This window comes from Indicator indicator, chromosome 35 (genome assembly GCF_027791375.1).
Source record: "Indicator indicator isolate 239-I01 chromosome 35, UM_Iind_1.1, whole genome shotgun sequence".
Lineage (NCBI taxonomy): Eukaryota > Metazoa > Chordata > Aves > Piciformes > Indicatoridae > Indicator > Indicator indicator.
In genome coordinates this window covers 6870962-6884445 of record NC_072044.1, presented here as the reverse complement: position 1 = coordinate 6884445, position 13484 = coordinate 6870962, and the positions used below count along the sequence as shown (strand labels likewise).

Sequence of the window (13484 nt, the reverse complement as noted above, 5' to 3'; positions counted from 1 at the left end):
TACTTGAGTAAAAAGTAAAACCCCTTTTTAGCTCAGATTTTTTTTTTCCAGAGTATTTTAAGACCTCTGCAATGGTCCCCATGCTTCTTATTCCTTGTTCTGACTCTTTTAGCCATTCTTCCAAAGCAATTCTGCAGTAGGATTTTCTTTTTCAGCTTTCTTTTCTTTCCATAAGCTTCATTTAAGTTTCTTCTTTCAGTGGTGGAGGTCTTGCATTTGGATAGGGCAGTCTGAAAGAAGCACACACACAGAAATTAAGGACACTCAAGCACCTCACTACAAAGTAGTTTCATGGAATTGTTAGGGTTGGAAAAGACCTCAAGGATCAGCCAGTTCCAACCCCCCTGCCATGGGCAGGGACACCTCACACCACAGCAGGTTGCTCACAACCACCTCCAGCCTGGCTGCAAAATCCTCCAGGGATGAGGCTGCCACCACCTCCCTGGGAAACCTGTGCCAGTCTCTCACCACCCTCATGGGGAAGAATTTCTTCCTAACATCCAATCTGAATCTCCCCATTTCTAGTTTTGCTCCATCCCCCCCCAGTCCTATCATTCCCTGACACCCTCAAAAGTCCTTCCCCAGCTTTCTTGTAGGTCCCCTTCAGATACTGGAAGTCCAGTTTTGTCTGTGGTTATTTGACAGCAAAAGGACAACAAAAGACACAAAATCCACAAATCAGAGCCCAGCTTTGCTGGGGCTGTGTGAACACAGGAGAGGTATCTCCAGCCATATACATTGCATGGCCTCAATGAATCATTTCTAGCACAGGAACATTGTGCATGACTGCATGCAACAGCTGCTCCTTCACACATGGGTCTCCAGTGACCTGATTTTCATGCTAGCATTTGCCATCCCTACTGGGGAGGGGGGAAAGGGGGAAAAAAAGGCAAAAATCAATCCCCCCCCAGACATGAGAGTGTTTGTTTTAAAGAGCAAAACTACCTAAAGCCACAGCTCATTTGCTTCTCCTTACAAGGGCAGAGGCTCCAATCTGCTCTTGAATGCTTTTTGCTTCCCCTTACAAGGGCAGAGGCTCCAATCTGCTCTTGAATGCTTTTTGCTTCCCCTTACAAGGGCAGAGGCTCCAATCTGCTCTTGAATGCTTTTTGCTTCCCCTTACAAGGGCAGAGGCTCCAATCTGCTCTTGAATGCTTTTTGCTTCCCCTTACAAGGGCAGAGGCTCCAATCTGCTCTTGAATGCTTTTTGCTTCCCCTTACAAGGGCAGAGGCTCCAATCTGCTCTTGAATGCTTTTTGCTTCCCCTTACAAGGGCAGAGGCTCCAATCTGCTCTTGAATGCTTTTTGCTTCCCCTTACAAGGGCAGAGGCTCCAATCTGCTCTTGAATGCTTTTTGCTTCCCCTTACAAGGGCAGAGGCTCCAATCTGCTCTTGAATGCTTTTTTTGCTTCCCCTTACAAGGGCAGAGGCTCCAATCTGCTCTTGAATACTTTTTTTGCTTCCCCTTACAAGGGCAGAGGCTCCAGTCTGCTCTTGAATGCTTTTTGCTTCCCCTTACAAGGGCAGAGGCTCCAATCTGCTCTTGAATGCTTTTTTGCTTCCCCTTACAAGGGCAGAGGCTCCAGTCTGCTCTTGAATGCCTTTCTGGATTGTTTTCTGGAACAATCCTCTTCTCCTCACTCCACACCAGGAAAAGTGAAGCAATTGCAACAAGAGGCAATGAAAGGACCTGGGTGAACATTCACATCACCTCTGTGGCTATTTCTGTCAGCCCCAGACAGCTACCTGCTCTCCCAGGACATGAAATCCAAGCCATAGGTAGAGACAAACATCCCCAGCAAACACTCTCATAAAAGGTGGCTTAGAAAGATGTGGTTTTATGCAAAGAGAGCCCCTTCAGCACCAGCACTCCATTAGGGCCTCACCAAATATTGGCTCTTTCCATCCCCACCCCATTTTAATTTCTCATCATCTCCTAACAACAGACAGGAGGAAGGTTGAGAAGCAGCCCAGGAAAGGCTGGCAGCAAGGCTGTATCCCAGCAGTGAAGGTGTTCAGCCCCTGGCATCAGTTTAGGAAGCTCCATTTATAATCTCTGGAGTCCACTTACAGCTGCATTTCAATATCTGCAGGGGACCTACAGGAAGGCTGCAGGGAGGGACTGTTCAGAAGGGCCTGTAGGGATAGGACAAGGAGCAACGGCTTGAAACCGGAGTAGGGAAGATTTAGGTTGGTTATCAACAAGAAGTTTTGGAGGTGGATCTGTGAACTTCAGGTCCAAATGCTCACAAAGAGTTTGCCCTGACCAGTGAGGAAAGCCCAGAGTCACCACCACAGCTCCAAGAGCCTGCAGAGCTCAGCTGTGCCCACCCCAGCTCACAGGTGAGGGCCTTTACCCCAAATTGCAAGATTTGAGAGGAAACCACTCACCTCCCTCAGGGTCAGCTGGAGTCCTGAGTGCTACTTGAGGCAGCAAGAGGGGATGCTGGAAGGGTGTCCTTGCCCTCACCCTGCTGTTCAATGTTAGCAACCACTCTGATGTCACAATTTCCCATGACAACCAGCACTTAAGTGCATTGGAAAGGAATTGCACTTAGGTGGGGAAAAGTCCTTCTCCTGGAAGAGTGGAAGTTAGAAATGCCATCAGCATCACATCAGCTGACACAGAAAGGTTACATCTCAGCTTGTTCAGAGTCACAGATTGCATTGGGTTGGAAGGGACCCTCAAAGCTCATCTTGTCTAACCCCCCCTGCAGGCAGCAGGGACACCTCCAGCTAGAGCAGGCTGCCCAGGGCCACATCCAGGCTGATCTTGAATAGCTGCAGGGATGAGGCCTCAACCACATCCCTGGGCAAGCTGTTCCAGTGTCTCACTGTGCAGAATTTCCTCCTGATGGCCAACCCAAATCTACCCTGCACTGCTCAGATCCCCTTTGGGGCTGCTCTTCTTCAGGATCTCAGCCCTAGGGCTCTCATCCTTTCCTCCCCACAGAGATGCTCCAGGCTCCTCAGCATCTCTGCAGCCCTCCATCCTGCTGTCACCTTCTGCATGGCTTTAACATTGCCCATTTCAGGAAGCACTTTGCTGTGAATACCTCCAGACATTGAGGTTATTTTTCTGCCCAGCCCTTTTTCCTTAATTAAAACTGTATCAGTGAAGGCACCACAGGATAACAAAGGCTCCACTTCTATTTCTTTTTAGTCTGGTGCTATTTTTTTTTCCACACAAAAGGTAAGCTTTGAAGCAAGAGAAGCTCAAAGCCTCATTCTTGTGAGCTATTACAAAGCAATGAAGTTCAAAAGAAAGAGCCAGTCAAGACAAAAGCCATTTAATGAAAGAGATTCAGACTAGAGGAGCTCAGGTGTACACAACTCATCATCTGCTGAACAGGTTAAAGCAGTTAATGACCTCTGAGAAGCTTTATCCAGCCTGCAGATGAGACTCTGCCTTTATTGTGCCTTCCAAATCTAAAATGATTTTAAATAACAAAGTCTGAGTCAAAGCTGCAGCTATTTCTACCACCACAAAGGCAGGAGGGAAAAAAAAAAAAGTTACTTACAAAGAGCTAAGTGTTAGGTCTTGTTCCAAGTGGGACCTAATTTATCTACTGCTGGACCTTCTCAGCAGAAAGGCAGGCACTGCTTACAGAATCACAGAATCATTAAGGTTGGAAGAGACCTCTAAGATCAAGCCCAACACCACCATGCCCATTAAACCATGCCCCAAAGCAAAGCACCCAGAGCCACCTCTCTCCCAAAGCAGCACAGGGGATAAGCCTCCCCACCCAGGACCAGATCTGCTCCAGTCACTGCTGGTTTGGTTTTCTTCATCATCTCAAAGCCTGGCACCTGGTCTGAACACCAAGAACCCAAAGACAAAAACATTCCTAAAACATCACTGTCACAGGTGAGAAGCTCCTGGCTGATGCCATCTTTCTGGATCCCCCACACATGGCACTGCAGCATCCCTAAGACCAAACGCCCCTCTGCTGGGGTAGGGGCACCTCACATCCACACAAAGAAAAAAAAAAAAACAAAACCCAACCAAAAAACAGAGGCCGCTAGACTTCCTTCACCCACCCCACGTCCGCAGCTCCCGAGCCCCGGCACCCCACGGCTTCCGCCGGCGAAAAACACAACCCCCCCAGGGTTGCCGTGACCCCGACGTGATTCGAACACGCAGCCTTCTGATCTGGAGTCAGACGCGCTACCGTTGCGCCACGAGGTCCCGGTTGCGCCAACCCTGCCCTGCCAGTAAGAACCTGCGCGCCGCTCCGCGCATGCGCAGCCGGAGCGACGCCCTGTCTAGCCCCGACGGGCCCCGACAGGCCCTGTAAGCCGTCTGCCGCCTAGGGCCCTCTGTTGCTCGGGAGTCACAGGCGGACAGGGCTTTCGTTTCCCGAGGAGGGTCATCGCTGAACGGGGCCCTCCTCTCCCGGGGGTCACCGCTGAATGGGACCCCCGGGACCCTCAGCCGCTAAGACCCTCCGCCACCACCATCCCGCCATTACCCTCGGACCCCGCAACTCCGCCTGGCCCCGTACCCGTAGCAGCGGCGCAGCCCTCATCCCCCCGCCCTACCCCGCCTAACGGTTTTCAAGCCCCGTCGTGGCCTGTACCACCGCCTATTGAAGGGTTCCTCCCTGCCATTTGGCATCGCCCACCTGCGGACCCTCCGCTTCTCCCCGGGACGGAACCCCCCCATTCCACTGCGATGGTTTGTCCCGGCCCCGCCAGGGTTAAAGGGCCCCGACCCTATTACATGCGCTGGGCTGGGGGCGGGGGGGAGCCGTAAAAGTTGGGCGGCTCTTGATGTTCCCCTGCCTCAAACCCACGACCATCACCTGCTTCAATCTGTTAGCAAAGTTCAAAGCGTTGTTTGTGACTGCCCCTGTGAGGGTCACCTCGGTCTGTATCCATGGGATTTGGGAGCTCATCCCAACAACTGCATTATTAAACATTAACTGGAGCTGCTGCTGGATTTTACTGCAGCTTCAGGGTCTTTTGGAGATCCACCTTGGTTAGATGGTGCTTATGCCAAGGAAGGTTGGGCCAGATGGTCATAAATCAGGGAATCACAGATGGGTGGGAAGGGACCTTGAAAGCTCACCCAGTCCATCTCCCCCTGCACTTCCTAACCAAAGCAGGTTGCTCAGAGCCCCGAACAACCTGACCTGCAATGGTACCATGGATGAGGCATCTCCCACCTCTCTGGACAACCTGGGCCAGGGTCTTACCACCCTCAGTGGTGAAAATTTCTTCCTTCCCTCTAGTCTGGATCTCCGTTTTTTAGTTTCAAACCATCACCCCTTGTCCTGCTAAAAACTCTGTGCCCATCTTACTTACAGACCCCCTTTCAATACTGAAAGGCTGCAATGCTTTAATCCCTACTCCTTGAGGTCCCTTCCAACCTGGGATTCCATGATTCTGATTCCACTTGCAGTCTGTGTGTGTAAATAAGTGACTGGAGCGTGTCTCTCTAGCTGCACACTGGGCTTGGTGGGAAGAGAGTGGGATCAGAGCAGTTTGTATCTTCCCCCTCACTGCCCCCCCCATACTGTCTGTCCATCTCCCACCACAGTCCCACCAAACCCACCTTCCACTTTTTTCCCACCCCAGCTCAGGACCACAAGCAGCACACACACACACAAAATCAAACCCATCTCTCAGAGGGCTATCACAAAGCTGGTTTATTGCTGCTTCCCTGCATGCTGCTACAGTCGGGCCAGGAAAAGTGCTTGCTCCAAGTGCAGACAGACAGACAGACAGTAGGAAATGACCCAGTGGCAGCACTCTGCCGGGCAGCAGCACTCCCCAAGGTTAACCAGCAGGAGACAGATCAATAGGCGAGTCTCAGTGCAAACTGCAGCCGTGATATGCATCTATAATTTATAGGACAATCTTGTAAACTAGGCAGGTTACAGCAGAAGCCACCAGGCTTGGTGTATTTACAGCTCCAGGATACCTGGGATGGACTAAAAGGGAACAGAGGTTTGTGGATCCCATCCCAGGGTGCTCCACAAAGTGCACGGTGCTGGCCGAGATGCTCCTGTACCCCAAGGAGCTAGCCCGGTAGTATCCCTAAGGAGGGTGGGGAGCAGGCAAGGGAATGCCCCCATGGGCTGGATCCTGCTGTGGGAAGATCCCAGAAGATGCTGAGTGCTTTCAGAAGACCCTGCAGGAAGATGATGCTGTTGTCCCAGCTCTCTTCCTTCTCAGCTGTCTTCCCCCTGAATTACCCTGCCAGTGGTGCTCATTAGCCTGTAGCCCAACAATTGTTCAGACAAATGTGGTTTTCCAGCTGACTTCTAAGGCCTTTGGCTGCAAGTCTTACCCATATGCCAGGAGTGAAAGGCCTTGTTGTGGGGCTGCTTTATGCTTTAAAGCACCACTCTGTCCATAGCCACATTGATCACGTTTCCAAACACTGCTTATTTCTTATTGCAGGGTCTTTTGAACCAGCCTAGAAAAGGAGGAAGCTTATCCTATACCAGAAAGCCCTGATCTCCAGAGGGCTATAAAATCCATACTCCAAAAATGCTTACAATTTTTTTTTTTCACTCTAGCATAGGAAATACAGCAGAAAATCCTCTGCTCTGTGCGTAGATCAGTGTGCATATGCCACATCCCTTTTTCTCCAAGGTACAGTACTGCTGGGGAGAGGATGCCCACCTTGCCTGGAGATGCTCATTTACCATCCATCAGCTCACAAGGGCTGACCTGGACTTCTGTCTCCCCAAAGCAGAGAAAAAAGTCGTTTAGTGGCATCATGAAAACAGGCTAAAAATAGCTGGTTTCTATGGCTACTGGGGCTGGGAGACTCCTGAGGAACATGTCTGGGTAGGTCCCTTCATGGTGAAATCCAGACAGTAGGATGAAAGAAAAGGACAATCAAAAGAGATTTTAATGCTTTGATCTTCGCCAGGCAGCGTCAGGGAGATGCTGCAAGGACAGTTCTGTTTCCTGCCCTCTGCTTGGTCCTTGTGCACTTCTGCAGGGATTAGTGCAGATTTATTAGGAGGGGGGGAACTGGACACATTTCTTGGCTCGAGCCAAATGCCAAAGCAAACACATTTAAGCAGGGCTTTGTGGTGTCAGGGCTTCCTTAGCCCACTGTAAGCCCATCTTTGCCTGCTTGTGCTCGTTGTTTGCATAGAGGTGGGGCTGGGACACAGTGAGGAGAAGCTGGGGTCCAGTCCAAGCTCATTTCTGGCTGATTAATATTTTTGTAGACAGCATACAAACTGTCTCTGGAGTGACACTGGCATCAGACAAAGGTCCACTTTAACCCATTAGCTTTACACTTGTAACAAACCCCAGAGCAGTGATTCAGTCCATGAGTGCATTCCTCAGGTGCTCACCACACGCTCCAGGGGAGGGGACTGTGCAAAAATAAAGTTACATTCAAGAAATACACTTTGTGTTTCACCAACTTTCTCTCTCTTTTCGTCTTTTTTTTTTGTTTGTTTTTTCTGAGCCCAGAGATAAACCCAAAGGTCCTTGCCAAGGACAGCACTTGGATTTGGGGAGGCTGTGCTGATGTGCAAAAATAGGAACAGAACAAAGTCAGCATTTTCCCCAAACAATATTGAGCTTCCCTGTGCCCACCTGGAGCTGCCTGAGGCTGCCTTTGTTTTGTCCTTCGAGAAATACTCTGGGGAAAAAAATAAAAAGGGGGGGGGAAAGGGGTGTTTGAGGGACAGCCACCAAAAACCAGCTGTTGTTTTGAACTATTGGAAGACAAGAGGCACAGGGAGGTGAGCAGGAAGGGGCTGGGAGGATCAAGCCTGGCTGCGAACTGCAGGTTTTATCAGCCTGCCCAAGATAATCTCTCTGCACAACCCCCCAGTGCTGGTGTGCAGGAGAGCAGCAGGGTCAGCGTGGGAACGTGGAGCAGCTGGATGAAAATCCTGCCTGTGCGAGGGGGGAAAGGGCAGCTTTAACCAAGTGATTCCTGCAAACAAAAGGCATTTTGTGCTTGGTTACCACCTGGGCTGCAGCAATCGCCCTGCCTGTAGCAAACGCAGCGTCCTCTTAAACCCAACGTGCTGCCTCAAGCTGAGACTTGTGAGGTGTTTGGGTGGCAGCCGTCTGTCCTGCTGCAGAGCATCAGCCTCGGGGGCACCGGTGTGGTTCTCTGGTCCTGTTTCACATCGCCAGCAAAACCTTGAAGAGTCTTGCACGATGAGAGCTCAAGCTGCAGTGTTTTTTTTTCCCCCTTGGCTTGCCTCCTCCTCTGTGTGCTGCTACCTCTCCAGCTGACTGCACAAACAGCTCTCCAACGGGCTCCGTGCACGATCCCCTGGCTCCATCACCAGCCCCTCCAGGGGACCACCTGCATCACCAGCCCCTCCACAGAGGTGTCCCTCACCCCTGCACACAAACGCACACGGTTTTGGTCCCCAACCCAGCTATTGTCATGCAAATAAACATCTGGAGGTTCTCAAGTAAGTCAATATTTACAAAGGAGGCTACTCTGCCGATCTTGGAAGTGAGCCTGAGGTGATGCTTTGGGTGTTTTGATCGCTGAAACTGATTTTTTCCCCAATCCTCCAGCATCAGCTCCAAACCCTGACCCCTTGGTGCAGGCAGCTCCTCATTTCAGATGAAGGTTTCTGCCCATCCTGCCTGGTGCAGATGTGCCCCTGGCTGCTGCCAGCTTCACTCCAGCCCTTTGGCACTGCAGGAAAAGGTCGGGATACACAAGGAGGGGCTGGGCCAGGGGCCATCCCACCCCAAAACCCCAGCAGGGACCTGGCCAGCCTGCAGTGAGAGAGGCCTCCCTCCTCCATGCCTCCCACAGAAGGGAAGTTGGATGCTTTCCTCGTTGTAATAGGATTAGAGAAAGATTATTGCTGGTGGGAACAAATGAATCTTTGGGGAGCACAGCTCTCCTCTGCCTGAGGAGCGCTGGAGGTGGAGGCTCTCTCCATAAACCCTGGGAACCCAGAGTACAGATAAGGCTGGTGTTGTGACAGGGGATTTGCAGGGAGCCCTGTATCAGAGGGGCTAAATTCCATCTCCCACAGTTTACTGCACCCTCTGACCCAAGGATGCCCACAAGCAACTATGGCCTGGGTGATTCCTCAGCCTCAGCTTCAGGCTCACTGCTCAGGTGGAGGTCCCTGCACCTCCCTTCGATGGAAACTCCTCAGAAAAACGACTGGAAACCACTGGATGGACAATTCCACCTCATTGCCACCAACATTAGTAAGATTTAACCGCTCCAATGGGGCTGTTTCTGCTGGGAAAAAGCAAAAGCAGGGGGGAAAAGTCAAAGGCAGAATGCCTGAACTTGGGAGGGAAGAGGAAATTCCCCCCCCCCAAAAAAAAAAAAAAAAAAAAAAAAGCAGAGTCCTAGATTGTAGAAATGCCAGGGGTTGTGCAAACGTGGGAGAGAGAAATGGAGCAAATGTTTGTGCTGTGACAAGAGCTGTCGACTTCCCAGGCTTCACTGTCTCAGAAGCATTAAAATCCTCTGCTAAAATCCTATTAAAATGCTGCCACTGGAAAGGAGAAGAGAGGGAAAGAGGGAGGGGGGGGAAAAAAAGGCAACAACCCAATTTGCTTTTGCCCGGTGCAGATGTGTCAGTGGAAGCTGGCTGGGAGGCTCAGAGGGGCTCAGCTCCTGGCTAGTTTGCTGACAGAAAAGCATCAGGCTGGAGTCTGGTGGGAAGCAATGTGCAGATGAAAGCAGCCTCCTTCAGCCATACCAACTCCAGGTCAAGTCGTCATGACTGGGAAATCAAAAAGCAAGGCAAGGCTGTTTGTGAGCACAAGAGAGGTCAAAGCCAGGAGCAAAGCGTTTTGCTCGGAGCCCTGGTGGAAAACAGATTGGCACTTGGAGAGCCACATCCCTCCAGGGAGCTGGGAAAGGCTCCTGCCAAATGACTGCAGCTGGAGTGCTGTGACCCTAATGCTGCGCTCCCTGGGTGTGCAGGTGCAGGTGGAACGGGTGAGGGTGGGAGACAGGCAGCTGGGAACCCCTCGCTGGAAGTGGGAATATTCCAGAGGTGGGGAAAGGCCAAGCAGGCACAGAGGTGCTGCACACACAGTGTGTGCACAGCGTGTGGACAGTGTGTGTAGGGTGTGCGCAGTGTGTGTGTAGCATATACAATATGATGTGCACAGTGTGTGTAGTGTGTGTGTAGCATATACAGCATGTGCACAGTGTGTGCAGTGTGTGTGTAGCATATACAGCATGTGCACAGTGTGTGTAGTGTGTGTGTAGCATGTACAGCATGTGCACAGTGTGTGCAGTGTGTGTAGCATATACAGTATGTGCACAGCGTGTGTAGAGTGTGTGTAGCATATACAGCATGTGCAGTGTGTGCAGTGTGTGTGTAGCATGTACAGCATGTGCACAGCGTGTGTAGTGTGTGTGTAGCATATAGAGCATGTGCACAGTGTGTGCAGTGTGTGTAGCATATACAGCATGTGCACAGTGTGTGTAGTGTGTGTGTAGCATGTACAGCATGTGCACAGTGTGTGCAGTGTGTGTAGCATATACAGCATGTGCACAGTGTGTGTAGTGTGTGTGTAGCATATACAGCATGTGCACAGTGTGTGCAGTGTGTGTGTAGCATATACAGCATGTGCACAGTGTGTGCAGTGTGTGTGTAGCATATACAGCATGTGCACAGTGTGTGCAGTGTGTGTGTAGCATGTACAGCATGTGCACAGCGTGTGTAGTGTGTGTGTAGCATATACAGCATGTGCACAGCGTGTGTAGTGTGTGTGTAGCATGTACAGTATGTGCACAGTGTGTGTAGTGTGTGTGTAGCATATACAGCATGTGCACAGTGTGTAGTGTGTGTGTAGCATATACAGCATGTGCACAGTGTGTGCAGTGTGTGTAGCATATACAGCATGTGCACAGTGTGTGCAGTGTGTGTGTAGCAAATACAGCATGTGCACAGCGTGTGTAGTGTGTGTGTAGCATATACAGCATGTGCACAGTGTGTGCAGTGTGTGTGTAGCATATAGAGCATGTGCACAGTGTGTGCAGTGTGTGTGTAGCAAATACAGCATGTGCAGTGTGTGCAGTGTGTGTGTAGCATATAGAGCATGTGCACAGTGTGTGCAGTGTGTGTGTAGCATATAGAGCATGTGCACAGTGTGTGCAGTGTGTGTGTAGCAAATACAGCATGTGCAGTGTGTGCAGTGTGTGTGTAGCATATAGAGCATGTGCACAGTGTGTGTAGTGTGTGTGTAGCATATACAGCATGTGCACAGTGTGTGTAGTGTGTGTGTAGGATATACAGCATGTGCACAGCGTGTGCAGTGTGTGTGTAGAATATAGATCATGTGCACAGTGTATGTAGTGTGTGTGTAGGATATACAACATGTGCACAGTGTGTGCAGTGTGTGTGTAGCATATACAGCATGTGCACAGTGTGTGCAGTGTGTGTGTAGCATATAGAGCATGTGCACAGTGTGTGCAGTGTGTGTGTAGCAAATACAGCATGTGCAGTGTGTGTAGTGTGTGTGTAGCATATACAGCATGTGCAGTGTGTGCAGTGTGTGTAGCATGTACAGCATGTGCACAGTGTGTGCAGTGTGTGTGTAGCATGTACAGCATGTGCACAGTGTGTGTAGTGTGTGTGTAGCATATACAGCATGTGCACAGCGTGTGTAGTGTGTGTGTAGCATATACAGCATGTGCACAGTGTGTGCAGTGTGTGTGTAGCATATACAGCATGTGGACAGTGTGTGTAGTGTGTGTGTAGCATGTACAGTATGTGCACAGTGTGTGTAGTGTGTGTGTAGCATATACAGCATGTGCACAGTGTGTGCAGTGTGTGTGTAGCATATACAGCATGTGCACAGTGTGTGTATTGTGTGTGTAGGATATACAGCATGTGCACAGCGTGTGTAGTGTGTGTGTAGCATATACAGCATGTGCACAGTGTGTGTATTGTGTGTGTAGGATATACAGCATGTGCACAGCGTGTGTAGTGTGTGTGTAGCATATACAGCATGTGCAGTGTGTGCAGTGTGTGTGTAGCATATACAGCACGTGCACAGTGTGTGCAGTGTGTGTGTAGCATATACAGCATGTGCACAGTGTGTGTATTGTGTGTGTAGGATATACAGCATGTGCACAGCGTGTGTAGTGTGTGTGTAGCATATACAGCATGTGCACAGTGTGTGCAGTGTGTGTGTAGCATATACAGCATGTGCACAGTGTGTGCAGTGTGTGTGTAGCATATACAGCATGTGCACAGTGTGTAGTGTGTGTGTAGCATATACAGCATGTGCACAGCGTGTGTAGTGTGTGTGTAGCATATACAGCATGTGCACAGTGTGTGCAGTGTGTGTGTAGCATATACACCATGTGCACAGTGTGTGTAGTGTGTGTGTAGCATACACAGTATGTGCACAGCGTGTGTAGTGTGTAGCATGCACAGCATGTGCACAGTGTGTGTAGTGTGTGTGTAGCATATACAGCATGTGCACAGTGTGTGTAGTGTGTAGCATGCACAGCATGTGCACAGTGTGTGTAGTGTGTGTGTAGCATGTACACCATGTGCACAGTGTGTGTAGTGTGTGTGTAGCATATACAGCATGTGCACAATGTGTGTAGTGTGTAGCATGCACAGCATGTGCACAGTGTGTGCAGTGTGTGTGTAGCATATACAGCATGTGCACAGTGTGTGCAGTGTGTGTGTAGCATATACAGCATGTGCACAGTGTATGTAGTGTGTGTGTAGCATATACAGCATGTGCACAGTGTGTGCAGTGTGTGTGTAGCATGTACACCATGTGCACAGTGTGTGTAGTGTGTGTGTAGCATGTACAGCACGTGCACAGTGTGTGCAGTGTGTGTGTAGCATGTACAGCATGTGCACAGTGTGTGCAGTGTGTGTAGCATATAGAGCATGTGCACAGTGTGTGCAGTGTGTGTGTAGCATATACAGCATGTGCACAGTGTGTGCAGTGTGTGTGTAGCATGTACAGCATGTGCAGTGTGTGCAGTGTGTGTGTAGCATGTACAGCATGTGCACAGTGTGTGCAGTGTGTGTGTAGCATGTACAGCATGTGCAGTGTGTGCAGTGTGTGTGTAGCATGTACAGCATGTGCACAGTGTGTGCAGTGTGTGTGTAGCATATACAGCATGTGCACAGTGTGTGTAGTGTGTGTGTAGCATGTACAGCACGTGCACAGTGTGTGCAGTGTGTGTGTAGCATATACAGCATGTGCACAGTGTGTGTAGTGTGTGTGTAGCATATACAGCATGTGCAGTGTGTGCAGTGTGTGTGTAGCATGTACAGCATGTGCACAGTGTGTGTAGTGTGTGTGTAGCATATACAGCATGTGCACAGTGTGTGCAGTGTGTGAGTAGCATATACAGCATGTGCAGTGTGTGCAGTGTGTGTGTAGCATGTACAGCATGTGCACAGTGTGTGCAGTGTGTGTGTAGCATATACAGCATGTGCACAGTGTGTGTAGTGTGTGTGTAGCATGTACAGCATGTGCACAGTGTGTGCAGTGTGTGTGTAGCATATACAGCATGTGCAGTG

General features: G+C 50.2%; 1 non-coding gene across 1 annotated transcript; it reads right to left on the bottom strand.

Moving 5' to 3' along the window:
• Nucleotides 1-4117: 4117 nt before the first annotated feature.
• On the bottom strand, nucleotides 4118-4189 carry TRNAW-CCA (transfer RNA tryptophan (anticodon CCA)). Its single transcript has one exon. It is a non-coding gene; the product is annotated as a tRNA-Trp (tRNA).
• Between the last annotated feature and the right edge of the window lie 9295 nt (nucleotides 4190-13484).